Below are 19,683 nucleotides of genomic sequence, written 5' to 3'. Positions count from 1 at the left end.
TGCTGGACCTCCGACTCCCGACTGTGGCAGGGATGTGATCCCCACCAAGCTGGCTGTGTTGGTGGGGGCAGGTCCACAGGGGCGCTGGTGGCATCTGGGCCAGAAGACGGCATGCAGAACGACTGGCGCATAGTCTGCACAGTGGAGGAGAGGGCCACCAGAGTGCCCGACACATGTAGGAAACCTCTGACCATGGCCCCTCCCAACTGCACCACGTTGGCACGCAGCTCTTCGTGATGACATGCGTGGTCCCCCCAGGAAGCACGCACATCATCACAAATGTCATGCGTGCGCAACGCGACACCAATCAGGACAGTCTCCATACGGTCACGGGTCCCCTCATCTGCAGGTAGAGGAGAGCTAGATGACGCGGACCTCCCCCCTACCTGCTGACCGGCCTGGGATGGGGCATCCCTGCTGGTGCATGGTGGTGTAGTCACTGTGTCAGGGACAGTGACATGTGCAGGCCCCTCCACGGCGACCTGTGCTGCCTCCTGCCCCTGGACTGCACCACATGCACCAGTGGAACCACCCCACCAGGCCCCATGTGCGGCTCAGTAACGGCCTCCTCCTCCTCTGTGCACACCACCAACCTGGATGGCTCCACACCGTCTTCTGCTGTCGCAAGCCCCTGTGGAGGCTCACCTGCCCCTTCTTCTGCAGCCGTAGTGGCAGACGCAGCACCAGTCCCCTCGCTCCCAGATGATTGTAATTCCTGGGAGGGTGACTGGGCTTTGCGTCGCTGGCCGTTGGAGGCATCCCCGCTGATTTGCTCCACAGCGCCACCTCCGCCCTCTTCTTCACTCGCCGCTGTGTAGAGGGAGACATAGAACACAAGCATCAGGGTACTGTACAATAGTCCCCTAGACAGGAAGCAATAGCACATGAGTGGCAGTGTCAAACGGCACTTCCATCATGTCCCTCCACAACACATGGGTCAGTGCAGGCAACACACATGCGGAAACAGGCATGGCGCATGCAATGAAAATTTGCATCCATGTCCAAGGAACTGTTGAAACATACAATGGTGGTTTGGAACTCACATGCATCATGGGTCATACTGATCACATGCACACACATCACCGTAGTTTCATGCATCTGACCTCGTAAACCTCAGACACAGTGGACAAAAGGATGACTAGGCTGCATCAGTGAATCAACACATTGTCACGGACATGTGTCATGCATCCATGGTGTTTACAAGTCACACACACGCTACTCAGACATACAGATAGGTGCACCATACATGTCCATGATAGCAGCACCCATCTTTCACACCCCAACCATGTCCAAGAACAGACACAGGCATGCATTCATGTGTGTATTCCGCATGCTGCTCCGCATGTTGCATTGTGACACATAGACCATCCATGTGGTTCACACATGACTGGTCTCACATGCAGCACCATCATGTCCCTGCACACACACATCCATATATGGACCATGTCACGCATACAGGAAAGTATCTAACTACCAGCACACTGCAACATGCCCTGTTTCACACAGGCATTGCATGGCCACTTACCGCTCGACTCCAGGCGGGCCTGCATCCTGAGGATCTGGTGGTGAAGCACTGGGCGAATGCGCTCCAGGACCTTCATATGCTGGTTGGTAAGGAGGCCCCGGCGCCCCACTGCATCCGCTGCATCTAAGAGGCGCCAGGCCTTCTTGAGGGTCCTGGACTTGTTATCCTCCCAGCGCTTCTGGACATGTTTGATGTTGTGGGGTGCCACCCCCTCCGCGTTGATGGCACCCACTATGTCCGTCCAGATCCTCCTCTGTCCTTCCATGTCGGCACGTGATGGTGTGAAGAGGGCATCATAATGCCCCAGGACTTGCTCCACCAAGATGCCAACTTCATTGAGGGTGAAGCTGGCAGCCCTCTGCCTCTCAGCTGGGGGGTTGCCATTGGTGCCAGATGGTGTTGTGTCGGACATGGCAACCCCTGAGGCAGGTGTGGGTGGGCAACTGGGTCCTGTGACTGGGCTGTGAAGCGATGGAATACCAGTCGGGAGTCCTCTATTCCAGCAGGGGTGGTCACAGCAACTGGACCCCTGGAGATGGCAGATGTGCACCAAATGGCAAATCACGGTGGCAGCAGGCAGGCAAGCAGCAGCAGATGGCTTGCGGGAGGCTGCTCGGGGTTCTGGCGGGCAGTAATTCAGCCTTCTGGGCAGGACGTGGTCTTCCGTGTGTTGTCGTGTGGCCAGCTGTGATTTTGCACATGAAAAAACAGCACGTCAGCATGTAATTCAAGGAAAGGCCCTTGGCGCGTAAGTGCGTAGGTGATGTAACGTGCGCACAGGCGTTTCCCTGGCACAGGTTAAAGGTCCCACATGGGTTTCCATCGCTCTGTACGTGCTTTTTGATTCTGGTTTACGTGTCCCATCTTCCTTCAGCCCCACGATAATTAAATCCCCAAAGAAATTATCACTTTCGAAAAATGTATACTGAAGGAGTTGGGTAAACTGAAAGGGGAAGTACAATCTTTCAAACACAATCTGTCTAAAGCTGAACACAAAGCGTTGACTGAACTCTCCAAGAATCCCAACATTGTGATAAAATCAGCCGACAAAGGCGGTGGAATAGTGATCATGTCCAGTGACCAATATTCCAAAATGGTGAATGACCTGCTTCAAGATCAGAAAAGTTATAAAAAACTCAAAAAGGAACACGCAAGTGAAATCAAATCTGAAATAGAAAGTGTGGCACAATACGGCCACGAACGGCAATGGATTAGCGACAAGGAACTAAAATTTCTGACCAGAAGCCAAGGTCGCACCACATCATGGTACGCACTACCTAAAATTCATAAAAATCCTGACAATCTACCGGGTAGGCCCATCGTTTCAGGATGCGGTTCAATTTTGGAACCAGTGTGTAAATTCATTGATGTCTTTCTAAAACCTTTAAGTGTCAAAACGGCAACTTATTTGCGAGATACCACACATAACATACAAATATTTGAAAATCTCCCTTTTGATCCTCAGACTCAAAAACTTGTGACAATGGATATAAAATCATTGTACACAAGCATCCCTCCAGGCCAGCCAATTGAGTGTATACACCAAATACTTACCCATCATGACCAACAAAATCGGGTGCCTCATAATTTCATTCTTGAACTAATGACTCGGGCTTTATGCAAGAATTTCTTCGAGTTCAATAGCCAATTTTATCTACAGACCAAGGGAACAGCGATGGGCACAACATTCGCCCTGTACCTTGCGATTCTGTATATGTCCACTTTTGAGTCTAATAACATTCTGTGTGACAAGAATCCATACAAAAACTGCATTTCATATTGGAAACGGTACATCGATGATATTGTCTTCATATGGAGTGGTTCAGAAAGTGATCTTGATCTTTTCTTGATTTGGCTGAACAATATTGACAACATTCAGTTCACTATGGAATGTAGTAATGAAGAAATTCCCTTCCTAGACCTCAAAATCAGACATGAGGATGGGATTTTGAAATGTTGCCTCTATCACAAAAACATTGCCCGCAACACCCTTTTACACTTCTCGAGCAACCACCCACGATATCTGAGAGAAAATGTGCCCTATGGTCAATTCCTCTGAATAAGGAGGAACTGCACTAAGCTTGCTGATTTTTACCACCAATCTGATGACCTTGCCAATTGCCTTATAGAAAGAGGCCATCCAAAAAAACTCATCTCTGGAGCCAAAAAAAGAGCAAGGTTTACGGACAGAGACATTCTTTTGACCCAGAATACTACTCAGAAACAACATTCAGAACCCAACAAAATGACCTGTGTTATCACACATGGTCCACACACCTTCCAAATCAAAAAACTGATTTGCAAATATTGACCCATCGTAAAATGGAGTCTGCCCGACTCCCCAACACCACATTTTGCTTTTAAAAGAGCGAAAAACATACGCGATACTTTGGCGCATTCACAATTCAAGAAACCTGCTCCCAGAACAGGCCTCTGGGACCTCAGGGCGACTGTGAATCATTTTCCATGCGGCTCCTGTTCAGTATGTCAGTTCAAACACTGAAAAGAGCAGGGTAACTCTAGCCTCCGGACCAGAGTATTATAATAACATCAAGAAACAGAAAAGATATGTCCAGAGCAAAGTATATTTATAAAAAATGTATCCAAATTTATTAAAGATGATACAAAAATTGAAAACTGGTGAATAAATCACACAAAGTTATTGTACACTAATCATTTTAACATAACAAAACAGCAGCAACAATATGCCGAAAAACGGCTAAAACTACATCACTCATACTCAACATACCAAGTTCATTCATACACACACAACTCATCATACCGTGGCACACATCCAAAGTACTAAAAAACCAAAAAACATGCTAAAAACCAATGGGGAAGAGGAATTCATAACTAGTCCCCATAATAACACACATTATTGCGGTGTTTACAAACAATAGAAATAATTCACAAACAATCTATTGTCAGGGTGGATAGAAAAAACAGATGCAAAGATCACATCCCTGTAGAATTTTTCTCTCGACCGGTTTCGACGTGTAGTAGTGGTTAACTGAACGTCTTCCTCAGGAGGTGGATGTTACCATTCTGCAAAACAAGTACGCAAAAGCGACTATAAGCTACTACATGAAAAAGTCTTTGCCGACTGCCTATAACATACAATTAGAAAAGAAAAACAGGACTGCTGGCTAGCAGCCTGAATTGTTAAAAACAATTTAGGAACCGTGTATACCATAGTGAAAATAAGCATATACGGCCCCCGCTACAACAGCTGTGTAAACCAGAGCAAAAGGGTAAGTGACTCCCAAAAGAGAACCGTGCAAGATGAGAGGGAACCTTCAGGACCATGGTGAATCGAAAACAAGAATGTGTATATATAATAATATATATCTAAATATCACTGGCAATATCTGTGTCTAAAAAGGACTAATAGTGGACTAACCTGATGAAAACCTTACTACTGCAACAATCTATGCAGTGTAGTGTGGCCAGTCACACGAAACAATTCAGGACTAAAACATAACCTGAAACAAGAAACAAGACCAGAATGCACTAGGTCAGGTAAATGAAAAACCTAAATTCAAAGTGGAGTGTCTATAACTGAGGCAAAAGTACTAATATCTCACCTGAAGGGCGCCCCATGCAGTTTAAGATGATCCAGCAATACATGTATTTGAAAAGTGAAAAGGCAGCGCCACTTAGCCTTAGCCTTCAACGCCGTCTGTAAATCACTGCAAAAATGGCACAAGAGCTCCATTACAATGTTAAATGGCAAGCAGTGACCCACGGCTTACCAGAGTACAAGGGCACTGCATGAAATTGGATAGTGGTCTTTAACCTGATTCAGGTTAGTATCTCAGTTAGAGAAACCTTTATTTGCTTTTAAAAAACGCAAAAATTTAGGGCAGAAACTAACCCGGGCCTCTAGACTTCCTGTACGCATTAACCAGGTCAGAGATACTAACCTGAATCAGGTTAAAGGCCACTATCCATGCACTTCATGCGCAGCTTGTAAATTTTCTAAAAAAATTACAGACTTTTCTTATAATGGTAGATCTTGGGCACTACGTACATTTACTACGTGCAAAAGTAAGAATGTTATTTATGCTATCCAGTGCCCGTGTCAGCTCTTGTACGTAGGAAAAACTTCTAGGGAAGTCCATCTACGTATCAATGAGCACCGGTCTAAAATTAGAACACGCAACCTTTCTGCTCCACTAGTGATTCATTGCGTAGAAATGGGACATAACCCAGACTCCTTAATTTGGTTTTGTTTGGAAAAATGTTTTGCCAATAATACAATACAACTGGCTAATAAATTGTCCTACAAGGAACAAATGTGGATGTTTAATTTAAAAACACTCCACAAAGGCCTGAACACATTGGAGTCGTGGGACTTCAATAGTTGTTAGCAAGTTTGTTCTGCATTTCTCTATTTGCCCTCTATGGCTATTACGATTGTTTAGCTATTTAGTCTAATTGACACAATTTAACATCATTTATATTAGATTATCGTCTTTCAGCCAAAGCTTTCTTACCATCTTTCTTGCCTATCTCTGGTCTATAAACACTATTTTTGTTATTGCATAGTAGCTCTAGAATTGCTTAGAGATATGGTGCTTGTTACATAGTTCTGTAATATTTAGAACCAACTAGTAAACTATTGGATTGTACACCACGCCTATATTGGACTACAACTCCCAGAATTCACTTGGTGGCAGCCCAAAATTTATTTACGCTGTTTTTAGTCTGATATATATTTATTTTTAGTGTTTACTTATTATTATTTTTTCTATCAACAGCGGCGCTTTTCATTATTATTCTTTTCTAATTTGGGCTGCATTATTTGCGCTTTGTTCTGCTTGTGGAATGTCTTTACTGGCAGCACTTGCTGACATGCGCAGTCAGTCTTTAGCTTTGCCTTTAAAAAAGGCTTCTGTGCACTATTGGCTGTAGCCAGTCACTCCTTGCAGGTCCCTACACGCATGCGTAGCGTTTCGAATTTGCAATTAGTTTTAAACTAAGAGATTACCATCTGGTCTCTCTTTTTGCTGGACAATTTCATTATACAGCAACCGTCTTGCAGGTAAGCGTGTGGCCAGCCTTCCTGCAATGTTAATAGCTTTTCAGCTACAGCCCTCTGCACAATTAACTTTGTAGCGCCGCCCTTTAGACTGCTGTTTGTTGTCCTTTGAGCTCGCTATCACATTTTAATCGTACGAGCCGTTCTAATTGATTTATTTGGCACTTCGTGTGTTTATATTTAAACATAGCACCGTTTATCTTAGACTGCTGCCATTTGCCTTTAAGTCTACCTTCTTATTTCAATTGTGCTCGTAGCGCCATCTGATTTATTGGGCTTTTTCGTGCCTTTATATTTAAACACCTCTTGGATTCCTTAGAACGGCGTGGTTGTCCGTCGGCTGCCTCCCATTCTATTGGTGATCTTTAGATGCATTTCATGCAGTGCCCTTGTACTCTGGTAAGCCGTGGGTCACTGCTTGCCATTTAACATTGTAATGGAGCTCTTGTGCCATTTTTGCAGTGATTTACAGACGGCGTTGAAGGCTAAGGCTAAGTGGCGCTGCCTTTTCACTTTTCAAATACATGTATTGCTGGATCATCTTAAACTGCATGGGGTGCCCTTCAGGTGAGATATTAGTACTTTTGCCTCAGTTATAGACACTCCACTTTGAATTTAGGTTTTTCATTTACCTGACCTAGTGCATTCTGGTCTTGTTTCTTGTTTCAGGTTATGTTTTAGTCCTGAATTGTTTCGTGTGACTGGCCACACTACACTGCATAGATTGTTGCAGTAGTAAGGTTTTCATCAGGTTAGTCCACTATTAGTCCTTTTTAGACACAGATATTGCCAGTGATATTTAGATATATATTATTATATATACACATTCTTGTTTTCGATTCACCATGGTCCTGAAGGTTCCCTCTCATCTTGCACGGTTCTCTTTTGGGAGTCACTTACCCTTTTGCTCTGGTTTACACAGCTGTTGTAGCGGGGGCCGTATATGCTTATTTTCACTATGGTATACACGGTTCCTAAATTGTTTTTAACAATTCAGGCTGCTAGCCAGCAGTCCTGTTTTTCTTTTCTAATTGTATGTTATAGGCAGTCGGCAAAGACTTTTTCATGTAGTAGCTTATAGTCGCTTTTGCGTACTTGTTTTGCAGAATGGTAACATCCACCTCCTGAGGAAGACGTTCAGTTAACCACTACTACACGTCGAAACCGGTCGAGAGAAAAATTCTACAGGGATGTGATCTTTGCATCTGTTTTTTCTATCCACCCTGACAATAGATTGTTTGTGAATTATTTCTATTGTTTGTAAACACCGCAATAATGTGTGTTATTATGGGGACTAGTTATGAATTCCTCTTCCCCATTGGTTTTTAGCATGTTTTTTGGTTTTTTAGTACTTTGGATGTGTGCCACGGTATGATGAGTTGTGTGTGTATGAATGAACTTGGTATGTTGAGTATGAGTGATGTAGTTTTAGCCGTTTTTCGGCATATTGTTGCTGCTGTTTTGTTATGTTAAAATGATTAGTGTACAATAACTTTGTGTGATTTATTCACCAGTTTTCAATTTTTGTATCATCTTTAATAAATTTGGATACATTTTTTCTAAATATACTTTGCTCTGGACATATCTTTTCTGTTTCTTGACAGTATGTCAGTTCACCTGCAAAATGAAAAAAATCAACATTGGGACAAGGACACGGAACTTGAACTATATGAAAAAGTGTAAAACAAAACAAGCAATCTACTGCATCAAATGCCCATGTGGCCTACGGTATGTAGGCCAGACAAGCCAATCTGTTCACATCAGAATTTCCGAGCATCGGTCCCGCATCAGATGCAAAAATACATCGGCACCCCTAGTAAACCATTTTTTGGAAAAACATCACACTCCTAATGACATTAAATGGTGGATCCTAGATGTAGTCAAGGAATCTGCAGACATACTACGCAGTCTCCAGTTCAAAGAAGCAAGATGGATCCATAGACTTTCCAGCCACACCCATGGTCTGAATGAAGAATTGTTGCCTCTAATATGATGAACAGAGGTTTGTGCTAACATGAAGTCGATTCCTCAACTGCCCTGTGACCTTTGATGTCACTTTTTGCTAATTTCACAATGACATTGTAACAATATGAGCATCTACTGTGCCGATGCATGAAAGGACACATGCCCCATTTTTATATGTCCTGCACCTACGGGCACTAAATGTGGCTATAAATGTGGCTATGCATGAGAATACATCTGCTCTACTTTGACATGCCCCACACGAAATGCACAGCACAATCATATGATCAGTCACTAATTTAACCGCTTTTTCAAGCATACTCACAGTACGTGCAGTGCACATACCGCGGTTTTATGACTGGTAAGGAATTCCAAATTCCAACTTCACTAATGGTTACAATTAGCTACAGATGCTGCATGTTAGCTCTGCAGCCCTAAATTGGTGAACCCAACTTGCCCCTTTCCCCGCACTAGTTCCCTAAGGACAGACTCACACAGCCGTGCTCGTATCGATGCAAGTATACAATGAAAATCAGCCAGGCAGCATCTGACCAATCAGATCCGGCATCCATAAAACACACCGTTGCAGCAACGGTGACTGACAGTGCTGTGAACCAATCCTTGGACGATCACACTGGACAACCAGGAAGTGCTGTCCATCCAATCAGATACGCGCTCCTCGAGACACACCCTCTGCAGCAATGGCGGTGTCTCTGTCTGTATACCATGACTCAGCTCTTCTGTGCTCTGATGCCTTCGCACCGTTCAAGGGATCAGAAAGACTGGATGCATAGCGAGGCTGCCCTGCACCAGTTCGCCTGAAAGCTAATCTGACGGAGAGTCAGGTACACATGTTTTCACCGCATGACAGTGCACATTTGTCTGTGTCTGCTTCATTCGGCATCCAAAGACGATGTAAGGATCGTTTTCTCTTTTTGCCCCCTCCCTCCCTTTATTAGTTTATAGGCCAAATGGTCTAGTCACCACAGGCATTACCCAGCGAGGTACACACCGGATAAGTGCCTCTACCACAGCAAGCACAGCTGGTCAAAATGCCATACCTTGAGTTTCACCCACTCAAGGATCCCGGAATTTGGATTCTTACAAATGACTCTCTTTAAATAAGGTAGGAGTCTCTCACATTAGGGACTACTCTGCGCATGTGCTAAATTTATAACAACCTTCTCGACCTATCCCGAGATCTGATGGATGCATTCCACCCTTTCAGAACCTGTCCAATAGCAAGAGTTTGAAGCCTGGTTGCTTTGAGGTCCGTGCTGCGCTGTCTTCATCAGTGGAGGACTACAGCCCTAACCGAGTGGGCACCTAATTTAATCCTTGCCTATGATCAGGGTAAGGATTATGCTCCCACCAGTTCTTTCTACATTTCTGCAATCTAAACATGTGATTCATACAAGCCCTTCAGTATCTTAAAACACTCCTTAATACTTTTCTTCAAAACATTTTTCTCTGTCTGCCTCCACACAGGGTCAAGTTGAATCTTTCTCTCCCTGTTCTCACCCTGAGGAAGGCTCGAATGTAAATAACTTGCCCAGCAGGGGGCAATTCCGAAACGTGACATGAATGTTATTTTCTACCATGGATAGGAAGACACTACTTTGAACTGAATTTTGTTTAAGTTCATCTTGTATGTTTTAGGATACCTTCCAAATACTAACACGTCGGCAGACCTGCTTTTATGGAACTGCAGAACCTGAAATACTAATTTAGGCTGCATTCTTCTTCTTTTTCAAGTACTGCAATATTCACACCCCAACTCAAGGATCTAAGAAAAAAAAAAGGAAAGTTCCAAGCTATCTGGCACAGCTCCCCTACTGACACTAACAAAGACAAACTAACCCAACTATCCAAACTTTACAAAAAAGAAATAATCAACACTAAAAAGAATATTTTCAATGACAGAATCACAAAAGCCAAATCTAACACTAAGGAACTCTTCTCCATCCTCCGGGAAATGGAATCCCCAATCCAACCGGTTGACAATGTCCCCACGGACATGATATGGTGCGCTAACATACAAAACGCCCTATTGAATAAAATCTCCACTCTCCAACTCAAAATAGCTAACAAAAAAGCCACGCTGCCCCTCTCCAATCAACAACCACCACAGCCTACTGAGACTAGAACAATTCCGCCCTTTAGCTTCAAGACTATCTCAATTATTGACACTGAAAAAGTCATACTCTCCCTCAAACCTTCTAACTGCAAGGGTGATAGTTGCCCAGCGTAAATAATAAAGGATGCAGCTAGGGACCTAGCCCCCTACATCTCAAAGCTCATAAACTCATCCTTTAAATCTAATACTGTAAGCCTCTAATCGGAAAGAATCCTGGTTCCTTCCCCTTCTTGAAAAACAAACCCTTGATCCCTCCATCCCAACCAATTACAGGCCTATCACCACCGTGCCTTTTAAACTTAAAATTACTGATAGAGATACCTACTTACAAATTCAGGACTACCTGGAAGCCAATCACTTGCTAGGCTCACGGCAATCAGGCTTCCATCCTCTCCATGGCACTGAAACAGCCCTGCTAGACCTCAAGACACAACTTGAGGAGCTAAAGGATAACGGAAAAACAGCCTTACTACTTCTACTGGACTTGTCGGCAGCCTTCGACTTGTTGGATCATGCAGTCTTATGCAACCATCTCAGGCTGGCCACCAACTTCACAGGGGAAGCCATAGCCTGGGTCCAATCCTTTCTAGCTAACCGGACAATGAGAGTCTTCCCCACCTCAGCCTCCACTGATCCCATCCAAATAACCTGCGCAGACCCACAGGGGTCCTGTGTCTCACCTACTATGTACAACATTTTCACCAAGCCGTTGTTCGACAAGTTGGACAGACTGGGCATCACCTACACTATTTATGCAGATGACACCCACATCCTCAGACCCCTTTTGGGCAACTTCAAAGTGGACTCGGCCTTGTTGAACAAGATTTACATCCTCATTCAGGCATGGATGGCGTCCCATGGCCTCTGCCTGTATGGTGCTAAAACTGAGATACTGATCCTAGGCTCTGACACCAATCGAAAAGAACTAAGCCCAAACTACCCATCCTTCAACATTGATAACAATATCATCAAGGTGATGCCCGTGGTAAAAAAACCTTAGGATTCTACCTGGATTCCTCCCTCACCATCAAGAAGCAAGTCAATTCCCTTGCCTCCACAACAGCCTATACTTGCAAACTCATCCAAGCCTCCAGACCATTCCTCTCTAGTGACAGCTGTATTACCCTGGCCAATGCTCTCATAATATCCAGATTAGACTGCTGCAACACAATGCCTTGAGAGCAGCGTTGATCATCCCCTACAGAGAGCACATCACTAAATTCAGAAAAGAGACTCATTGGTTAAAAATAATGGACATAATCTTCCTTAAAACAGTCTCTCTCACCTCCAAATGTCTGAACAATCTAGCACCTCCCTACTTGTTGGAAACATTTTCGAGGAGAACAGCCACCCGACCCACGAGATTTGCAAATACATCCATGTTTGAGATTCCTAGATTGAAACCTTCCACAGCGGGAGGAACCACTTTCCCAGTTAAAGCTGTGCAATCATGGAATACGCTCCCACTTGACCTCAGACTACCACAACCCTACGCCAAATTTAGACACAATGTACTCAAATGGCTTTTCATCAACGACTCAAAACCGTTTCCACCTTTCCCCTTTGCTACTTGACCCACCAAACACGACCACTGGAACCACTGCACCTGACCATGCACTCACTGGTTGCAGTTATGCCCATAAAGTATACATAATTATATGCACTGTACTCTCATGCATGAATGTATATCTATATGTTTCTTGACAAGTACATTCTTTTGCACTGTATTGTATGTATGTATGTATGCATTTGCATATAATTGCCTGCGATAAGCACTGTAACTAAGCTTTGAGACTTCTTGTACTGTTGCGCCCAGTTACCCAAGGGTTTGGTGCGCATTATCAAATTAATAAACAAACAAACAAACAAACAAATATACTAGACCAAAATCTAAAGAATCCTTGGCAACAGTAATGGAGATCAGCTCAGCTAAAATGTCACTTGAGTCTGCTCAAAGTCCAGGCAAAAATAATGTGACAACTAAATAGAGGGGTAATCAACAGAGGTTGCCTCTCTCTGCACCGATGTTTCAGTCACATGATCCTAGTAATAGGGAGAACTACATTAGCCCTAGGTACTTACGAGACAGGCCCTGGGCAGGATATTGGCCTGATATGTCAGGTATGAACAATAATCAGAGACAAAATCATGAACAAAGAAATGATGGTCCCTACCTGTCACGATCCCTACCCTAAGCCTGGATATCCAGGCCATGTGGGCTACTTCTACCCCCATCAGGCCCTCAAGGGCCTTGACATTTGCCCCCAGACTCTCTTGGAGTCAGTCCTGGTGCCTTTGGCGCCAGGCTCATATGCTAGAGAAATAATCAGGGCCCATAAGGGCATTGCGCAACAACATGGATGCTTCCACGTGGCTCAGTTCCTAAACTGAACCATGCGTTCTAGAATTTTGGGTGTGGCAGGCCCAGTGATACCTGGGATGCCTGCAGGCTATATAAACCACACCAGAACTCCAGTACACGCTTCGCGTTACTTTGCATTCCAGCAACGTGACGCTCATCGTGTTCTGCAGCATCTTCGAACTTTGAAAAGTCTGCACCTATAAAACAAAGGGACATCGTTATTTTCAGCAGTTTACCTGAGATTCCACCGCAGACTGCAATCAGCACCCAAGGAACAGCAAGCTTCTTGGATCTTCGAACCTGCAAAAAGAGAGAAAAGAGACATTCACATCAGAGCCGGCAACTTACCTCTCAAGTCGCCCATCGACCAGCACCGCTTAGGAGCCTCTTGCTTTGGTGAACGCAGCGGCCAACTGGAATAAAAGACAACAGGTTAGCAGAAGCATGGTGCCATAGCGCTACGTATAGTGCCCACTTACCGCATCGATGCGCTCCCGAAACACCATCACTTGCTGGTGAGCCCAAATCCAGCCAACGGCCCACAGTGGACTCTCGCGCACCTACTGGGAGAGAAAAGACATCATTAGTGTAAAGAAAGGCTTACAGAATAACAGTAATAAGACCTACCTGAGAGACTCAAAGGGGCAGCATCAGTGAAGTAACTTGATTGCAATCGCCCTCAGAGGACAACGCGCCCCTGCCAAGAAGGCAGGACGGAGAGCTCACCAAAGCCCAAAACAAGGTGAGGAAAGGCCCGGGGAGGCGCTGCGGGCATACCGGGTGTTGGGTGGTTATTTTCCCCAGTTGCTCAATCTTGAACATTGGCCACCTGTTTTCCAGAAAGAACTCCCCGCTGATAATACCCGGGAGCGACTGAGAAGGGCAGCAGGGTCCGGCAGCTGGGTGGCATCCCCGTGGATACCAGGAGAGCGTAACCAGAAATTGGGGACACAGAGCAGATTTGACCCCAACACTATGATATATGGTAATCAGGATAGACCCCGGTATGTGGATTGATTTACTGAAAATGGGAATCAGCATAGGGGACAATACTCACAAAATGAAAGACAGGACAGGAGGCAGAGTATGAATTATCCCCCATATCAATACAATCAATCACTGCCACCAGGGGACCACAACCAAAGGAGAGGTGCACCCCGCTCCCCGCCCCACATGAATCAAGAGTTCAGAAACAACCCCAATAGAAATCGCTCTCCTGAGAGATATCAGAATAGATTCAATCAGGGGGAAAACAACCAATATCGACATAGACCACAGAGAGAAGATTCTAGAGGGATGGAAAGATTCCAGTGTCTAGAGGCCCAAGTGAAAATGTTGTCTGAACAAATAGGAAAACTCAAAAACAGCCATCAAACGAGGGGGCAGAAGACCATAGCAGTGACCGGGTGGCTTCCGATAATAAGTGATGCAAAGCAATTAGAGCTGGAGTCCTCTTTTTTAGGGGGCTGTGTGGCAGAGGACTACTATGAACATGTAGATAAAGAAAAATGCCACAGAAACAGCTACCCGCCTACACACGTACTAGGTGTGCCTAGTTGCAAAAAGTGCTAATTTTCATGTCGATTAATTAATTACGATAGAAGTAATAGAGATATACATCTTTTAATTTATAAATAGAAAACACTCAATGGGATTTATATTAAAAAGAAGACAAAAATGCATTTTGTTTGTACATAACATCACATAAAAAACATATAGTGAAAGTCAATGTTTTCAACCAAAAACAGTTTTTTTGAACTTAACACAGTCATCGTGTACTGATAATATTGTGGGGTTAGTAGAAATGTGAGGTGAATATCTTGTTGTTAAATAGAACCTCAAAAACAATTTGCTTGTCCTTGACTCTGTCGACACCGAAAAAGTGTGTTTCTAGGTCCTAGCAGAAATAGATTGAACAAAAGAACCAAACTCTGTAGCTAGTCTTTAAAGATGCTTATCAGGCGTGTGCTGGACCCGTCTTCAGGACTTTATATGCAAGTATCCAAAATTGGATATCGAAAGTGGTTCATTGGTTGATTCCCTTCACAAATGTTATGTTATGTTATGTTATTTTGCATTTATATAGCGCCTGATATACCATTGGTATGGTCTGAAGGTGCTGGTAGGTTGAACGCCCTTGGGAACCGAAGTTCAGGTCAGTAGAGGGAGTAGAGGGAGAGCAAAAGTGCGTGTGCGCACCGGGTATGTGTGCAGCTGGTGCGGAAATCGAGTGGTAGCTGCTTCTTAGCTGTAGGTGTGGTGGTTGAAGAGGTCAGGAGTATGTGTTCGCTCTGGTCGGTTTTACCCAGAGCGAGTGTGGCTGCGTTAGGCCTGAGGAGAACGCCTGGCTGGGGGATGTGCAACCAGCAATGATTACTTAGAGTGATGTGGAGTGAGCGGGAGATGTAGATATGAGAACAGTTATACCGAATGGTGTCATAGTATCTCTGTGTTCTAGATGAGTGGTGGTGTAAGGGAGAGAGTAAGCGTGGGGTGTGGTATGAATGTATGTTTTCAAGTGTTTCCATCATTCCGAAGCATGTTAGGTATCGTCCGTTGCACATATTCGTCCGATTCCTCATACTCGTCCGCTTCACAGATTTGTCGTTCATTATCATTGTCTAGTTTACACCCTCATCCAGTCCGCACAATCGTACAGTCAACACACCCGTCCAGTCAACACACTCGTCTAGTCCATGCACTCGTCCGGTTCACACGATCGTCCATTCCACACACTCGTTCCGTCCACACGCTCGTCTAGTCCACACGCTCGTCTAGTCCACACGCTCGTCCAGTCCGCACACTCGTCCAGTGCAAATTCGTCCAGTCCGCACACTCGTCCAGTCCGCACACTCGTCCAGTCCGCACACTGGTCCAGTCCGCACACTCCTCCAGTCCGCACACACGTCCAGTCCGCACACTCGTCCAGTCCACACACTCGTCCAGTCCACACACTCTTGTAGTTTATACTCGTTTAGTCTGGATATCGGCTCCAGATAGGGCACTCGTTCAGTCTACAATGGTCGTCCGGTCCATCCATTCATCGGAAAAGCCAACTACTCGTCTGCTCTGTCTGTTCATCCATTCCATAAACTCATGTGCTCTATGGTTTTTGTCCGCTCCCTGGATTCATCTGATTAGGCACACTCGTCCGCACCACACATTTATCCGCTTCACCCAATCGTCCGCTCTATATATACATCCGCATCCGACACTCGTTCGTTCCGTATACACACCCGTTCCTTACGCCCATCCATGATAAATGCCAATCTAAAAACCAAAACGAGAAAGCCGTGTGGGTAACGAAGTAAAAAATCCAAACAGAGTGTAATGTCTCTATTGGTGTGCACATGCAACTGGTTCCACTGACATTTTAATAGCTTCACAATAATTAGAACTGAAAGAAACAAATACACTTTGAAGGTATGTGTTTCCAATTATTTGACTTCATTCATAAAATACAGCGTGGTGATTTATCTATACACTCTCTATTTATCATATGGAAAGCCCCAAAAGGAAGATGGAATTGTATTGGCAATTTATTTGAACAAACCCGAGGCAAAGAGAACATCTTGGATTTCAACGGAATGTGTGTTATCTCGAATGACACAACTGATATTCTAAGCTGCATCTAGCTGTTGTATAGCTATTTTTAAATGAATGGATACCTTTCAAAACAAGGAAAGTGTGCTTGTATTAGCTGCAGCAGACTTCCGGCATAGTTTCACGTATTCTGTCCAATTATGTCAAAATATGGTGCTCGCCTGATCTGTCGATATAAATGGAGAGATGTAAAGGCCCATGGTTCTAAAAAAGGGGGGAGGTTGTCTGTTAGTGTTGCACAAGCGTGGTATGCAGTGTAAATACCTGTGTGCACGGTTGTAAAAAAAACTCCCACTCTTGAACGTTGTTAGTACTTAGTGAGAGTCGCGCCCTGTGACTGCCGAATCTCTGTATGCTCGTGCATCGGGATATTGAACTCGCGCTATGCGTACAAGTAGGTGCAAAGCGTCCGCCATCTTGGAATAAAAAATGGCGGGCGCAACCTAACGGAAAAAGGCTAGCATGCAGAAGAAATGCTGTATATTGTCTGCCATATTGAAATAGGCGAACATAGTTATCAGAGTTTGTTCAAATCACAAAAAAGGAGGCAACCTAGTTACCATCTGTAATTTATTGTGATTCACCAATGTGAAGGCATATTTGCTGGGGAGACGGTGAAAGAATCACTGGCATTATGTGAACACATCTTTGCTCGAAAGGACAGTTAAATTACCTGTTGCGATCGTATTGCAACATTTCCATATAACAGATGAAGTCATTGGGAAGGCGATGGTTATTAAACCTTTATCAAGTGTGCGTTTTTCATGCTTGGCGTGTAATGGCTAGCTTTCATGTATTTAGCCTGCATGTTATGTATATGTACCTCCTAACTTTATGACAATAAGCTGGGAAAGGGTAATGACATATACAAAGTAAATAATTACTTACTTATGTAAAAACAAACTCCATTCAATTCCAATGTTAAGGCCAGCCTGAACAGTATTCAGATTATAAATCCATTTCTGCTCAAGCTGTCTTAACTTGCGATCACGATCCCCTCCTCGGGGATGTGCTGGCACTGTTTGAATGATATACCATTCAATATCTTCAGCAGTGTGTTTTGCTTTTGCGAAGTGAGCAACTAAAGGTTTGTCAGGCACTAGGTTCTTAACACATGACTGATGTTCGCAGATTCTCTGCTTCACGGGTGTTTTTGTCTACCCAATATATATTAACTTGCATGGGCATATGATGGCATAAATTGCCCATGGCGTATTGCAATTGGTGAAGGCTTTTAGGTGCCAAATTAAGCCTTTTAGGTTGACAGTTTTCACATTCTTTGTCAAACGGCACACTGAACAGTTGCCACATTTAAAATGACCGCTCACTGGTGGTAAATGATACGGCTTTCTCGTTTTGGTTTTTAGATTGCCATTTGTGAAGGGAATCAACCAATGAACCACTTTCAATATCCAATTTTGGATACTTGCATATAAAGTCCTGAAGACGGGTCCAGCACACGCCTGATAGCATCTTTAAAAGCTAGCTACAGAGTTTGGTTCTTTTGTTCAATCAATTTCTGATAGGACCTACAAACACACTTTTTCGGTGTCGACAGAGTCAAGGACAAGCAAATTGTTTTTTGAGGTTCTATTTAACAACAAGATGTTCACCTCACATTTCTACTAACCCCACAATATTACCAGTACACGATGACTGTGTTAAGTTCAAAAAAACTGTTTTTGGTTGAAAACATTGACTTTCACTATATGTTTTTATGTGATGTTATGTACAAACAAAATGCATTTTTGTCTTCTTTTTAATGCAAATCCCATTGAGTGTTTTCTATTTATAAATTAAAAGATGTATATCTCTATTACTTATATCGTAAATAATTAATCAACATGAAAGGTAGCACTTTTTGCAACTAGGCACACCTAGTACGTGTGTAGGCGGGTAGCTGTTTCTGTGGCATTTTTCTTTATCTACATGTTCTGATAATAAGTGACTAAATCTTCAGGATACCTGCAATGATAAAAAGACAAATTGCCCTGATCTGGTTGTGCCTAATGACTCTGCGCTGTTTAATGATGTTAAAACGAAAATACCTGCAAGTGAACATGAGGCAGAAATTGCAAATACATCTAAAAAAGAGGTTTGGTTTAACCAGGAGTTAAATCAAACGTTGGGTATTTGCACAAATGAAAAAGGAAAACGAGAGAAACATGAAGTTCCAAGAGAACAAAGAGACAGATTTAAGAAAGACAACTCAAGCATGGGTAATACAATTGATCAGGGAGTAAGTGTGAATGTTAGAACACTCTCCCTAGACAATCAAGATGCTAATAAAATACAGGCAGGAAGAATAAGTACTCAAAAGGAGGATACAGATCAGTCACCTGAAGAATTCTTGGAATCACAGATTTTTGAGAAAGTGAAAAAGATTGGGACCATGCCAAATACCCACAAATGCCCAGAATTAGAAAATGACAAATTATCAGGTGATGTTTCTACGCATATTCAGTTGGAGGATTATAGGGTGAACTCTGATGATCCCTGGATGGAAGGCCGAACAGTGGCCACACTCCAAAGGACCCCTGAATATGGGGAGATGAGTAAGGTTTCTCAAACGGAAATGGACAGAAAGGAGGGAAAAATGTCCTTTTATTTACCAATGTGCTTAGCCAAAAGTGAGAAGGGTCTGAGAAAAGTGAATCCTGAAAACAGTAAGAATTCACACTTTTTGTGTGTGTTAGAGGAAGTTGAAGACAGATGTTATGCTCCCATTACTGTGGAAGAGAAATACAATACATTTGCCATGATTGACACAGGCGCACAGGCCACAATTATGTCCAAAGAATTGGTAAAAAGTATAAATGAAGGGAGATCTCCACAGAATCAGATCACAATGAGGCAGAGTGAAGGCCCAGTGCATAACTTTAACGGTGAGGAGGTGCCTATCGTGGGTGTTACGGAAGTTGACATAAAGATAGGAAAACACAGAATGAAACAGGAAGTATTGATCACATCTATTTGTGAACTTCCATTCCTGATGGGAACAGATTGCCTGAAAAGATTATCTCCTCTCATAGATGGGGTAAGGTCCCAAAACA

The 19,683-nt window shown here is 43.7% G+C and overlaps 1 long non-coding RNA gene across 1 annotated transcript; it reads right to left on the bottom strand.

The window, feature by feature from the left end:
• Positions 1-4,353: 4,353 nt before the first annotated feature.
• Positions 4,354-5,168, bottom strand: LOC138515531 (uncharacterized). The gene is made up of 3 exons (XR_011282053.1): positions 5,110-5,168; positions 4,926-5,007; positions 4,354-4,570 (listed from the first exon to the last, which is right to left on the bottom strand). It is a non-coding gene; the product is annotated as an uncharacterized lncRNA (long non-coding RNA).
• Between the last annotated feature and the right edge of the window lie 14,515 nt (positions 5,169-19,683).

The sequence above is a fragment of the Ambystoma mexicanum genome, chromosome 6q, assembly GCF_040938575.1.
Source record: "Ambystoma mexicanum isolate Mex_15411 chromosome 6q, UKY_AmexF1_1, whole genome shotgun sequence".
Classification (NCBI taxonomy): Eukaryota; Metazoa; Chordata; class Amphibia; order Caudata; family Ambystomatidae; genus Ambystoma; species Ambystoma mexicanum.
Note: the sequence above shows the minus strand (reverse complement) of the source record. Positions and strands in the feature narration are given on the sequence as shown.